Genomic DNA, 13,722 nt, shown 5'->3' on the forward strand with positions numbered 1-13,722 from the left:
TTTTTTTTACAAAGACATGCCTGTAAAAGAAACGTACCAACAGTTACACACTTGCATGTTTTACTTTTAAGCTTTATTTGGAAATGTTTGACTTACAGTGTATGATTCTATGCAATACTGTGGAACTCTACTCTGCTGTCATTGGTGCACTTGTTTGTTCATTTCATTGTCAGTTGGTGCTATGGTAAGGTATGGTATGTTGTGGTATGGTATGTTATGGTAAGGTATGGTATGGTATGTTATGGTAAGGTATGTTGTGGTATGGTAAGGTATGGTATGTTGTGGTGTGGTATGGTATGTTGTGGTATGGTGTGGTATGGTATGTTGTGGTATGGTATGGTGTGGTATGGTATGGTGTGGTATGGTATGTTGTGGTATGGTATGGTATGTTGTGGTATGGTATGGTATGGTATGTTATGGTAAGGTATGTTGTGGTATGGTAAGGTATGGTATGTTGTGGTGTGGTATGGTATGGTATGGTGTGGTAAGGTGTGGTATGGTATGTTGTGGTATGGTGTGGTATGGTATGTTGTGGTATGGTATGGTGTGGTATGGTATGTTGTGGTATGGTATGGTATGTTGTGGTATGGTATGGTGTGGTATGGTATGTTGTGGTATGGTGTGGTATGGTATGGTATGTTGTGGTATGGTATGGTATGTTGTGGTATGGTATGGTGTGATAATGTATGGTGTCGTATGGTGTGGTATGGTATGTTGTGGTATGGTAAGGTATGGTATGTTGTGGTATGGTAAGGTATGGTATGTTGTGGTATGGTATGGTGTGGTAAGGTGTGGTATGGTATGGTGTGGTGTGGTATGGTATGTTGTGGTATGGTAAGGTATGGTGTGGTATGGTATGTTGTGGTATGGTGTGGTATGGTATGTTGTGGTATGGTATGGTGTGGTAATGTATGGTGTGGTATGGTATGTTGTGTTATGGTAAGGTATGGTATGTTGTGGTATGGTATGTTGTGGTATGGTAAGGTGTGGTGTGGAATGGTATGTTGTGGTATGGTAAGGTATGGTATAGTGTGGTATGGTATGTTGTGGTGTGGTATGGTATGGTGGGGTATGGTATGGTATGGTGTGGTATGCTATGGTAAGGTATGCTATGGTGTGGTATGGTATGGTAAGGTATGGTATGTTGTTGTATGGTAAGGTATGGTATGGTTTGGTATGGTGTGGTATGGTATGTTGTGGTATGGTATGTTGTGGTATGGTAAGGTATGGTATGTTGTGGTATGGTGTGGTATGGTAAGGTATGGTATGGTAAGGTGTGGTATGGTATGTTGTGGTATGGTAAGGTATGGTATGGTATGTTGTGGTATGGTAAGGTATGGTGTGGTATTGTTTGTTGTGGTATGGTATGTTGTGGTATGGTATGGTATGATATGGTGTGGTATGGTATGGTGTGGTATGGTATGGTAAGGTATGGTATGCTATGGTATGCTATGCTATGGTTTGGTGTGGTATGCTATGCTATGCTATGCTATGGTATGCTATGCTATGCTATGCTATGGTATGCTATGCTATGGTTTGGTGTGGTATGCTATGCTATGCTATGGTATGCTATGCTATGGTTTGGTGTGGTATGCTATGCTATGCTATGCTATGCTATGGTATGGTATGCTATGGTATGGTACGGGAGCCAGTAGGGGTGTCACGAGACACCCAACTGACAAGAGAGAGAGAACAAGATTTTAACATTCATTTTAAGAAGTTTTATTTAGGTGTGTTTATTGTTTATTGTTGAATGTTTATTGTCCCACAAATTGACTCTTAAAGATATTATTGTCAAAATAAACCACTGTTATGATAATATGCCAAAATAATAAGTGTTTTTATCACTTTTTTGGGTAGAGAATGCTTTAGGGAGTGCTTGTTGCTCTATGGTGCACAAAGGTGAAAGCATGACGCAGGAAACACTTCTACAATCACCCTTACTCGCTAAATATAGCAACCGTCTTGCTACATTTTTACCACTGATCTGGTCTATATACTAGGTGTGTTATGAAGCGGAACTAGTGATCGGTGGTGCTCGAAAGTTGGCACAGAGCCAAATGCAATGAGGGTCAGTGGAACTGCTCAGTGATTAAGGGTGCAGGCAAGTCCCAACCTCTCCGTAGGCTGATCTGATACATCTTCAGTAAAGCTGATCAAACGTAGCATTACGACAGCTTCTGCCTGGACATCAACACGCAGCAAGCGGCTGGGTAACTCCGATGGGAAAAAACAGCCACACATCACTCACTGATGCGTGGGTTGGATTGCAATAGAAACTGTAACCGTGAGGAGGAGGGCGGGGCATGGCGGGTAAAACAATCTATGTGGGTGGTTGTGCTTGTCAGACAGCATAGCTGAAAGCATGTAGCTTCCTTGTTGGTGTGGGTGGATACCATCTTGCTCATAAATAGAGAAGTGGTTCCAGAACATATAAAGGTTGCCCATGAATGGAATGCGTCACGTTCCACAGGTGGCCTGACGTGTGCAGGGCCGTGGCTGCTATGGTTCTGGAAGACACACACGACAAATCATCATCAAACTTGCCAGAAGTGAAGGTTTGAAACGTTTCACTCTATGTGCAATGAATCTACACTATGTAATATATGGCTGGGTAACAATCATGGAATAGGCAACTTGGAATTGAAGAGTCCTGCTTTAGAGAGTCCACATGCATCATTTTCACCTTCCAGGTTTCTCTTTCTCACAAATGATTGAAGGCTCTGCCACACGGTGGTCGAGTGGTTAGGATGTTGGCCACACAGTCACAGGGAAGACCTGGGTTCGAATCTCCCTTGGGCATTTCTGTGTGGAGTTTGCATGTTCTCCCCGTGTGTGTGTGGGTTTTCTCCGGGTACTCCGGTTTCCTCCCACATTCCAAAAACATGCAGGTGAGGTTAATTGGTGACTCTAAATTGTCCATAGGTATGAATGTGAGTGTTTGTCTATATGTGCCCTGTGATTGGCTGGCCACCAGTCCAGGGTGTACCCCGCCTGTCGCCCGAAGTCAGCTGGGATAGGCTCCAGCATGCCCCCGCGACCCTAATGAGAAGAAGCAGCATAGAAAATGGATGGATGGATGTTCTAATGGCAAAATCAATGTTTCCATTGCATGAACTTTTGCTCTGTTTTGATGCGATTATTTTTGTGAGTGCTTCCCCCCTCACTCCTGTGGATGTGTTCAGGTCGGCCCGTCCGTGCCGTCTCGCTAGCACCTCCATTCCACACAGTGATCAGATCAGATTGCATATTCCTTGCACTTTTGAACTGATGGCATCGCTCATCCTCTCTCTGATTGTGACTCCAGGTTTGGATAATAAAATAGATCAAAACAACTTGGTTTCTGTTTTTCTTGATAAAAAAATATTGCCCAAACAATGTACACATATGACACATACAGAAAATAGTTGTTTATTATAATCCAATCAAGAAACGTGTACAGGAACAGATGACACACACAAAGAAAAGACAATAAAGCCTTAATCAAATAAAACATAAAGGGGTATTTTCTAAGTGTAAAATACTATAAAATACAAAAATAGAAGAAAATAAGTATTTATGCTTCCTGCAAGTAAGCTGTGGGGAGTTTTTGCTGCACTCATGCATCATGTCTGTGTCAACCTTACCTGACCTTACACCTGCCTCAACACGGAATACTGAACATAACTGACTACCTGTTCTACCTGTCCTGCCAACAGTAAACAGCCTGCATGGCAGAGTTCCAAGACCAAAACCACTGCTGAACAAAAACAACATTAAGGCTCGTCTCAATTTTGCCAGAAAGCATCTTGATGATCCCCAAGACCTTTGGGAAAATACTCTGTGGTCTGACGAGACAAAAGTTGAACTTTTTGGAAGGTGTGTGTCCCATTACATCTGGCGTAAAAGAACATCATAGCAACAGTAAGACATGGTGGTGGTAGTGTGATGGTCTTCAGGACCTGGAAGACTTGCTCTGATGAATGGAAGCATGAATTGTGCTGAAGGAGAATGTCCGGCCATCTGTTGGTGACCTCAAGCTGAAAGCAACTTGGGTTCTGCAGCAGGACAATGATCCAAAACACACCAGCAAGTCTACCTCTGAATGGATGAAGACTTCGGAGTGGTCTAGTCCAAGTCCTGACCTGAATCCTATTGAGATGCTGTGGCATGACCTTAAAAAGGAAAAGCCTCCAATGTGGCTGAATGACAACAATTCTGCTAAATTCCTCCACAGCGCTGGAAGAGACTCATTGCAAGTTATGGCAAACGCTTGATTGCAGTTGTTGCTGCTAAGGGGGGCCCAACCACTTATTAGCTTTAGGGGGTACATAGATAGATCCCCTAAAGCAACATATTACACATGACGCATACAACCATCAGTGGCATCACTCCATTACAACGTGGGGTCAGGCTGTGCAGCATGGTGATCTTTGTAAAGACACCTCTTGTATTTCTTCCTTAATGGATGGTGCAGGTGTACCTAAAGTTGTGACCTGCTCCACCTCCCAGAGATGAGGCCTTCAGACCCGTGGTGGATTTAGTTTCAGTCAATGTCTGTGTTGACGGATGGGAAAGAACTTTTTTCTCTTAATATTTTGACATTATTCTTGTAAGGAATTTTTTTCAACCTATTCCAACCTGCTTGTTGTAGATTTTCTTCCCATAACAGTGTGTAACTTTTCACACAACTTCATTTTCCAAAAATGACAATGATGTTGGCCACACAGTCACAGTCTGGAGATCAGGAAGGGAAGATCTCGGTTGGATCCTCCCTTGGGTATTTCTGTGTGGAGTTTGCATGTTCTCCCTGTGTGTGTGGGGGTTTTCCCCAGGTACTCCGGTTTCCTCCCACATTCCAAAAACATGCATGTTAGCTTCATTGGAGACTCTAAATGGTCCATAGGTATGAATGTGAGTGTTTGTCTATATGTGCCCTGTGATTGGTCTAGGGTGTACCCCGCCTCTCGCCCAAAGTCAGCTGAGATAGGCTCCAGCATACCCCTGCAACCCTAATGAGGAGAAGCGGCATATATATATATATATGTATATGTGTGTATATATATATATATATGTATATGTGTGTATATATATGTGTATATATATAGATCTGGGAGGAGATCCCCCAGGACACCATCCGTAGTCTCATTAGGAGCATGCCCCCACGTTGTCAGGCATGCGTACAAGCACGTGGGGGCCACACAAACTACTGAGAATCATTTTGAGTTGCTACAATGACATTTTAGCAAAATGGACCAGTGTGCTGCATCATTTTTTCACTTTCATTTTTGGGGTGTCTTTGATTTCCCCCCTCTATAGGGTGATCATTTTCATTTCTATCAAATGATGTGGCATCATTTTGTTACTAATACATCACCCACTTATTATCAGGAAACATATTCAACATCATTTTTCCCCAGTTTACATCTGATGTGTTTTCGGTTGTCCATTTTTTTTTTTTTGGTCATAATATTACGACTCTTAAAAAAAATATTTTTTTTTCTTTAAAATTTCAACTCCCACACAACTAAAATGACCTTATTTTTCCTCATCATTACTCATTACTCATCATTAGTTTATTCTCGGAAAATTGAAACTTTTTCCCCGTTAGAATATGATTTTTTTCTCAAAATAGTTTGATCGTATAATCATAAAATTAGTTTTTTTTTCATTTCTGCTGGGGTTTTTTTCAAATATTCCGACCTGCTTCTTGTAAATTTTCTTCTAATATTTTTATTCCCATAATATTTTAACTTTATTCCCATGTTATTATACATTTTTCCACAACGTAAATTTCCCCAAAATTACAACTTTGTTTAGTTTGTTTCTCACAATATTATGACTTTAAAAAATGAATGTATTTTTTTTCAAATATTTCAACTTTATGCGGTTAAAATGACATTCTTTTTCCACATAACATTCCAACTGTCACGGCTGGCTTCAGCCGACGTGCTGCATCCCAATCAGCATAGTGGGAGACCGTGCAAAAAGGTTTATTCACAAGGAGCGTGATACAAAAAGGCAAAAGTACAACAAAAAACCTCGGGGCAAGACACGGGAAAAATACACGAATTTAAAGCGCTGCTAGCACAGATTAGCAGGAAACACTCTAAGAAGTACAACAGAAAATCACACTGCTGGATTAGCAAAGCAGGGGATAGTAAACACGAGGCACGAGGAGACCGGAAAGTAAGGCGAAACGGGAGATACGAGATGCTGACATGACCAAGGGACAAGGGATAAAGGACAAGGGACAAAGGACAAAGGACAAGGGACAAGCGAGTAGGATGTACCAATCTGGCAACGGTAGGCATGCGTGTGCTGCTGATGAAGCGGATGAAGAATTGACTGCAGGCGTGTCCGAGTGGCTCCTCCCAGGCCAGCCGGACTTGCACTGCAACCAATCACAAACATCACATTACATTTTTTGGTAAAATGACCGCAATTTTTTCCCATTATATTGTTAGAATATGCCGCGGGACAATAAAAAAAAGCCGTGGGCCGCAAACGGCCCCCATTGGCCCACTTTATATGTCAAGTGTTTGGGAGGGGAAAGTTGTGCTGAGATCTATGGCCGGCAGAGGGTGCTGTTTCACTAACAGTTGAACCATGTTGAAAGCCACTTCGTTCGCCTCGTTCCCTTAAAAGCGCCACAAAGGAACTGTTTTCACCACTTACACAAGTAAATAAACGTCAGAGGTGCCACAGTAGTGTATTGGATGAATGTTAGCAATGTTTCAGGAATTTAGACAGTTTAAAAGTGCATGTAGCAAGCCCTGCTGGGAACACGCTGTTTTGCGTGTGTGTAGCTTTAATGCGTTTAATGTGTGTGCCTCCAAGAAGCATCCCCGTTGGACATACACACTGGTAGCACATGCCACATATCACACACAACAATGTAACGCTAAGGAGTGGGACGGGGGAGACAAACGTTACGTGACATGGCTACGTGAGCTACAGTGCTAACGTTATGTTAACAGCGACATCATGCTAGGTTAGCCTATTCGCTGAAGAAAAGGTCCCGCTCCCACGTCTGTAGCTGCCTGACGGATGGTGGGTAGAGCTCTCGGCTGCATTTGAAGATGCGTAGCGAAGCCTGGGGACGGAAGTTTTTCCTTCATGACACCATGAAGCAAGCAAGAGAGCGAGGGAGACGACTGATTTCTTTCACGTTATCTTGCTTGCGGACGCCCTTCAGCTCAAAATGAAACGGTGTCCAGGTGCAGTCAGGTCTTCCACCTGGACGTGGCTCCAGAAATAAGCGTGATGGTCCAGCAGCAACGCGCTGTCAGAGGGATTTGTAGCGTGCACGGACAAGGCCAAGGCTGCCGGCTCTGCCGTTGCTGTGACGGTATAATGCACGTCAAGCTCACAACCCCGTCTCCTCCCTCGTCTTCCATTTCCCTTCCGTAACCCCGACGCGTCTGCCGTGTTCCCTCCTCGCTTCCTTTCCAAAGGCTCAGAGGAGCATCATCATGGAGCGTCTCCAAGGTCAGGGCTCCAGACGCAACACACCCGACCCGCTCGAGGGACTCAGATGGAGATAATGAACAGCAAACAAGCTAGGTGCGCTTATAGCTAGCAACTGTTTAGGGTCTCAGTGTGGAAGTGCGGTGTCTCACAAAAGTGACGACAGCCCTCGCATTCCAGCAGCCATTTCATTCTGTCTTATCAACGGACTTGGACGAACGCGAGAGTAGTCTGGGGTCTTCATGCCGCAAGACAGGCCGCAATTTTCACACTTTTTTTCATTGTTTTGCTGGTCCTGCAACTTACTATCAAGTGTACTTTATATACAAAGCAGGATTTGATATTAATAAATGGAATATTTTCGTAGTTATGGCAAAGAAAACCTGTTGACAATCTTCTAAATGCAGTATTAGAGCTCTCTGGACATGAAATAACACCCCTATAGTTACCTTTACACTCCTATCACCCAATATGATCGATATACGTAATCACAGAAAATAAGACATTTTACACGTAAATATGGTAACATACACTCACGCAGTTCCTTGCTGTTTTTTTCTGGACAGCGTACTTCCTGTGGGGGGGTATTGTCTCATCAGTGTCTTGTAATGGCGGCTTTGCACTCGTATTACTCAATATAGTCGACATAAAAAGAGTCAATGGGTGTAAATAAAACTCCTGCTCATGTGTGTCACAGTAAAGGTGTTCCCGAGGGGACCTCAGTGGCGGGCGGACAGATGTGTGGAGGACAGGAAGTGACGTCGGAGGCTCCGAGTTGAGTGTTATTATTATGATTGCTATGTTATTATTATTGCGTCCTTGTGAGATCATTTAAACCTGCAATCAATGCCTGGTGCTTGTCTCACCCAACAATTCCTGACACCTGGTGGCCAACTGAGAATACTACACTCACACTTAGAACGCTTCTTCTGCCTTGTATTTGCAAAATGAAATAGTTGGAAAATTAAAAAAACACTAGAAATGGAAAAAAACAGCTGTGATTTTACGGAAATAACATTAAAATATTAAGGAAACAAGTCGCAATCGAATGAAGAACAAAAGTGGCAATTTTCCAAGAGTAAACTGGTGTTCCGCTGGAAAAAACATCATTTTTAGTAGCTTTTCACGTGTGCCACAAAGGTGAAATGCAGTGTTTTCTTGTGCTACGTGTACCGTAGCTTCTTAGCATATCCACCTGCACACGTGTTGCTTTACAAAATATCCAAGTGGCCCTTTTGCATCCTTTCATTTTTCAGTGTGTGGCCCTCGCTGGAAAAAGTTTGGACACCCCTGCTGTAGATTGTAGCTGCTGCGTCCGCCACTGACTAACTAAATACACACAGATGATTTTTTTGGTGTTAAAACGCCGCTGTTTGATACGTTTCCACACGCCACCTTGTTGTGTTGTAGCCGTGTATTTGAACAAAAATCATTCCGACTGTTTTGTCCCTCAGAGAAAACAAACAAAAGCGCTCGCCCCCCTCATGAAAGGAATGTTCTGAGAACAGATGCGGAACCATCCGGACCTTTTCCTGTTGCTAATTGCTGTTGCTTTCTCAGGTACAAAGCCGTCGAGACGTCCCAGCTGGCCGCTCGCGGCTAATTAGCTTCCTTTCTCGCTCAAGAGCGGCTAATGAAGGAGCCGAGGTGGACGGCGGGAGAAAGCGGGCGGCGGAATAGCTGGAGAGCGAGCAGCTGTTTTGGCAAACGGATGAATCCCGACTATTTACACAAATAACATTTGTGCAAACGTTGCACAAACGTTGACGTTGTCACGTCAAAGCTAACGCTTCTACGCCTCAACCGCTCGACACAAACGGGTGTCGCCTGCGCTGTTGTTTTCCTCACACACGCGCCACCTGGGGGAGCTGTTATGAAACCCCGTAAGTGTGACTGGCCTGAAATTTCTCACACAGTTTTACAAAACGCCCACTGTAACTCGGAGGTGTTGCGTCAGATCGCCACAAAATTTGGCACAAATGACAAAAAATGACAAATGGCACATGCTCCAAATGAAACCAAAACAGTCCCATTTGTTTGTGCTGCGTTTGTGCTGTTTTGTGCAATTAAAGTGAACATTTGTGCTGCTTTTGTTTTTGATTTATTACAGATTATTTTAGAGGTCAATCAACTTTCACCCATGTGTGACCATGTGACCTAATCGCCAGGGAAACCTTGTAATATTGTTTTTAAAAATATCAATTTTATTTGCACAAAGCAGCACAAACGAAGACGAAACAAGACTGTTGTGGTGTCATTGTGAGCATGTGGGGGGGCCAATGATGTCCTTGCCTGGTTATGGACATTTCAGTCTCTAATAACTCAAAATGTATGACAGCACAAACAAAGGGACTATTTTGGTTCAATTTGGAGCAAATAAGGGGGGGGGGGACTTTGATTGCCCAATAAAAAGGAAAGCAGCATTTTAGCTGGTCAGGAACCACATCTCATTTCTGCAGGGTGATTTCAAACGACTTTGGAAATACTGTTCACCACCGCCGCCCTTCTTTGGGGGGGGCTTCCCCGCCTCGCAGGCAGTCAGCACTCGGTCGCGGAGCTCGCCGGGCGCAAAGCCTCGTTCCGCGCTAAATTATTCACACCCGATGTTCACACTTGACCTGGTGCTCACACTCGCTCGCCTCGCGGATGAACGTGCAGGACGGACACGTCTGTCATTCAAGGGGGCGCCGTGGCCCCCAATCAATGCTCAAAATTGGTGATCACTTTGTCATTGAATTTGAATTTGATTTCATTTGTACATTTTAAATAAGACTTTTGTTAGGCTAAAAGTCACAATTTCTATTTTTACATGCGATATTTTGGAGGAAAAGTTATCATAAAAATACGACTCTGCTTCGGAGGGAAACAAAAACATTTTTTTTAGAAAAATAATAGCATATTTTTTAGGGGAAAAGTCATATTTTCTTGTTTTACAATGGATATTTTTGAGGAAAAAATATAAAAATAGTACTCTATTTTGGAGAAAAAAAATCAAATTTTCTTAGAAAAATAATAGTATATTTCTTTTAAGGACAAAAGATCATCATTTTTTAGAAAATAGTATATTTTGGGAAAAAATACAGCTTATTTCCCCCCCCCCCCCCCCCCAAAAAAAAACATAGAATTCAATTCTAATAAGAAATAATAAATAAATAATAAATAAATAATGAATTACAATGAAAGTGATGTTTTCTGGGAGGTTGGGAGGAAAGTGATGCATGCTTGAGAAGACCTCGTGGAGACAAAAAGGGTAAATTATTTAGAAAAAAGCTGTCATTTTGGAGGAAAAAAAGATGTGGGGGGGGGGGTCAAACACATAAAAATAAAATAACATTTCTGAAAATCTGCCGAGAGAGAAGTCATATATACACAGCAAATATGTATTTCATATATAAGAGTATATTTTGGAGGAATGTTGATATTTCTGAGAGAGAAAAAGACATTTTTGAGGACAAACAATTGATATGGTGGAATGTGACTTCAATCTTGTACTTGTCAAAAACAAGCGCTTTAAAAACAGTCCAAGCAAAGCCGTGCTCACGTGCTGTGATGGCCCGGCGTCGTGAACCGACACCGTCAGCGTGAATGGCGGCAAATGCGCACAGCAGCGCAGCGCCTTTCACGTCAACGCGCTGAAAATTGAGAGCAGACGCGGCGAGCGTCAGCAAGGACCTGCGAGAAAACGCGTGTGACAGGCGTGTCACGAGGCCGTCCTCTCAGCTGGGGGGGCACAAGAAGAAGAAGCAGAGTAAGGGTTTGGAGCAAATTACCCATGCTTATTTATTCGGAGCCTGAGGGAGCAACAACAACCCACCCGCCCCCCCCGGGCTGCCCCCATGGGGGCCGTGCGAGCGCCAAATTGCTTTGGAGACCAAAAAATAAGAGGGGGACGTAAGATGGAGGCTTTTCCAAGATGTTGTCACAGGCAAGGAGGAGACGTAATCAGAGCGGTGGGAAGGAAGAAAGTGGAGAAGAAAGAAGGTGTTGGGGGGGGGGAAGGATGGTGGAACGGATCAGCGAGTGCACCCTGCCCCGCCCCCAGCAGAGAAACTCAACAGGGGGTTCGCTTTTTGTTTTGGAAAAGAAAACCTTCCTGTCGGCCCGACAGAAAAGTGCATAAAACATAGCATGTTTCAGCTGGTGGATGGGAAGGGGGGGGGCACACCCCAACTCAGCTTTACAGACGCCAACACCTTCTAAACGACACTAATTCAACTTATTGTAGCCCCAAACTACCGTACCTGCTGCACAACAGACACGTCCCAAGGCGCTACCTCAGATACACCTCACCATGATTACGAAAAAATATTCCATGCCATGCCATGCCATGCCATTCCATGCCATGCCATGCCATGCCATGCCATGCCATTCCATTCCATGCCATGCCATGCCATTCCATGCCATGCCATGCCATTCAAAGAGAACACATTTCATTAAACAGAATGAATTTAATTTAATGACACAAGATGAATTGATGTCATTTAGAAATTCAAATTAAATGACATTTCAATTCAATTCAATCAAAAATAATCAGGAATACTACTACTACTACTACTACTACTACTGATAATACTACTACTACTACTACTACTACTACTACTACTACTAATAGAACAATTGAAAATGTTATTTGTAATGTAGGACAGAGTATTAGGGCCACGTTGAAGAAAAGAGTACGAGTATAAAGTGGTGAGTGTGTGACTTTATTCTAGTGAATGAAGGATGTTTCCAACTTATTTCTTGTAAATTTACAACATTTTTCTCATAAATGTATGACTTCATTCTCGTCGATTTACAAGAAAAAAGTTGTAATATTAAGAGAATAAAGTCAGAAATGTATGACTAACAAGTTTATTTTCGTAAATTTACGACTTTTTCCTTTTAAATGTATGACTTTTTTCTCGACAATCCACAACTTTAAATTTGAAATACTGTATTGAAGAAAAATGTTTTTTTTGAGAGTCATGACGTTGTGAGACTACGGCGGAGTGTCAGGGCCACTTTGAAAAAAAATCTGAGATTTTGACAATAAAGTCGTAATTTTATGTGAAAAAGTGGTAATATTATGAGAATAAAGCGGTCAAGTGTGATGACGGTAACTGTACAACACGTGATAGGAAGATGCACTATGGAAAGTGTCCTTACCGCCTCCATCACTGTTTGGTACGGTAACTGTACAACACGTGATAGGAAGGCACTCCAGCGGGTGATCAAGACCTCACAGAACATTGTTGGGGCAGCCCTCCCCTCACTGCAAGACATTTATAAAACTAGAGTCCTACGAAGAACACACAACCTCATCAAGGACAGCACACATCCACAACACTCATTATTCACACTCCTACCGTCAGGCAGACGCTACAGGAGTTTGAAGTCCAGGACCACAAGGCTGGCAAACAGCTTTTACCCACAGGCCATCAGGCTTCTCAACGAAGCACTCACACACGCCGCACGCAACACACGCACACACTCATAGCACTTTATTTATTTATTTATATTATTTATTTGTATTAATGTCTCTTCTGTTGTTGTTGCTTAATTTATTGGTATTTATGTTTATGTGTTTATGTTTCTTATGTTCTTATTCTTTCATTTGTTTTCTTTCTTTTCTTGGGAGAATGAACAGAATAAGATTTTCATTGCATGGTATAACTGCTGTTTTACCATGCACATGACAATAAAACTCTCTTGAATCTTGAATCTTGAATCTTGAATGATGTCATACGTGTCGGAGGGATACTAGAGCGTACAGCAGCTCTTCAGGAAGGAAGGAAGCTTTCCTCTTGCTTCAGGCAAGCTTTTATTTATAACTTGGCAGCAAAACACAGCAGTTGAGCACAAAGACATTAGCATGGCTAGCTTACCCTTCTCACTTTCCCCTTCCTTACTTCCTTACTCCTCCTTCACATGCCCAGGGCCAAAGGTCACATAAGTCCCCCCTTTTCATAGCTGTCTCAGGCAATGCCTGCAACATGAAGTTACCAGTTTTTTCTTGTAAATTTCTGACTTTATTCTCAAAATGTCATTATTTTAATTATTTTACTCCGTCCTAACAGGCATTGCCTGAGGCAGCTATGAAAAAGGGGGGACTTATGTGACCTTTGGCCTCGGGCAAGGGAAAAATTACAACTTTTTTTCTCATTAATTTACTTTATTCTCGTAAATCACAACTTTTTCACATAAATTCACGACTTTTTCACATAAATTCACGACTTTTTTGCGTAAATTCACATTTTTTTTGTAACTTTCCGACTTTTTTTCACATAAATTCAC

The sequence above is a fragment of the Dunckerocampus dactyliophorus genome, chromosome 4, assembly GCF_027744805.1.
Source record: "Dunckerocampus dactyliophorus isolate RoL2022-P2 chromosome 4, RoL_Ddac_1.1, whole genome shotgun sequence".
NCBI lineage: Eukaryota > Metazoa > Chordata > Actinopteri > Syngnathiformes > Syngnathidae > Dunckerocampus > Dunckerocampus dactyliophorus.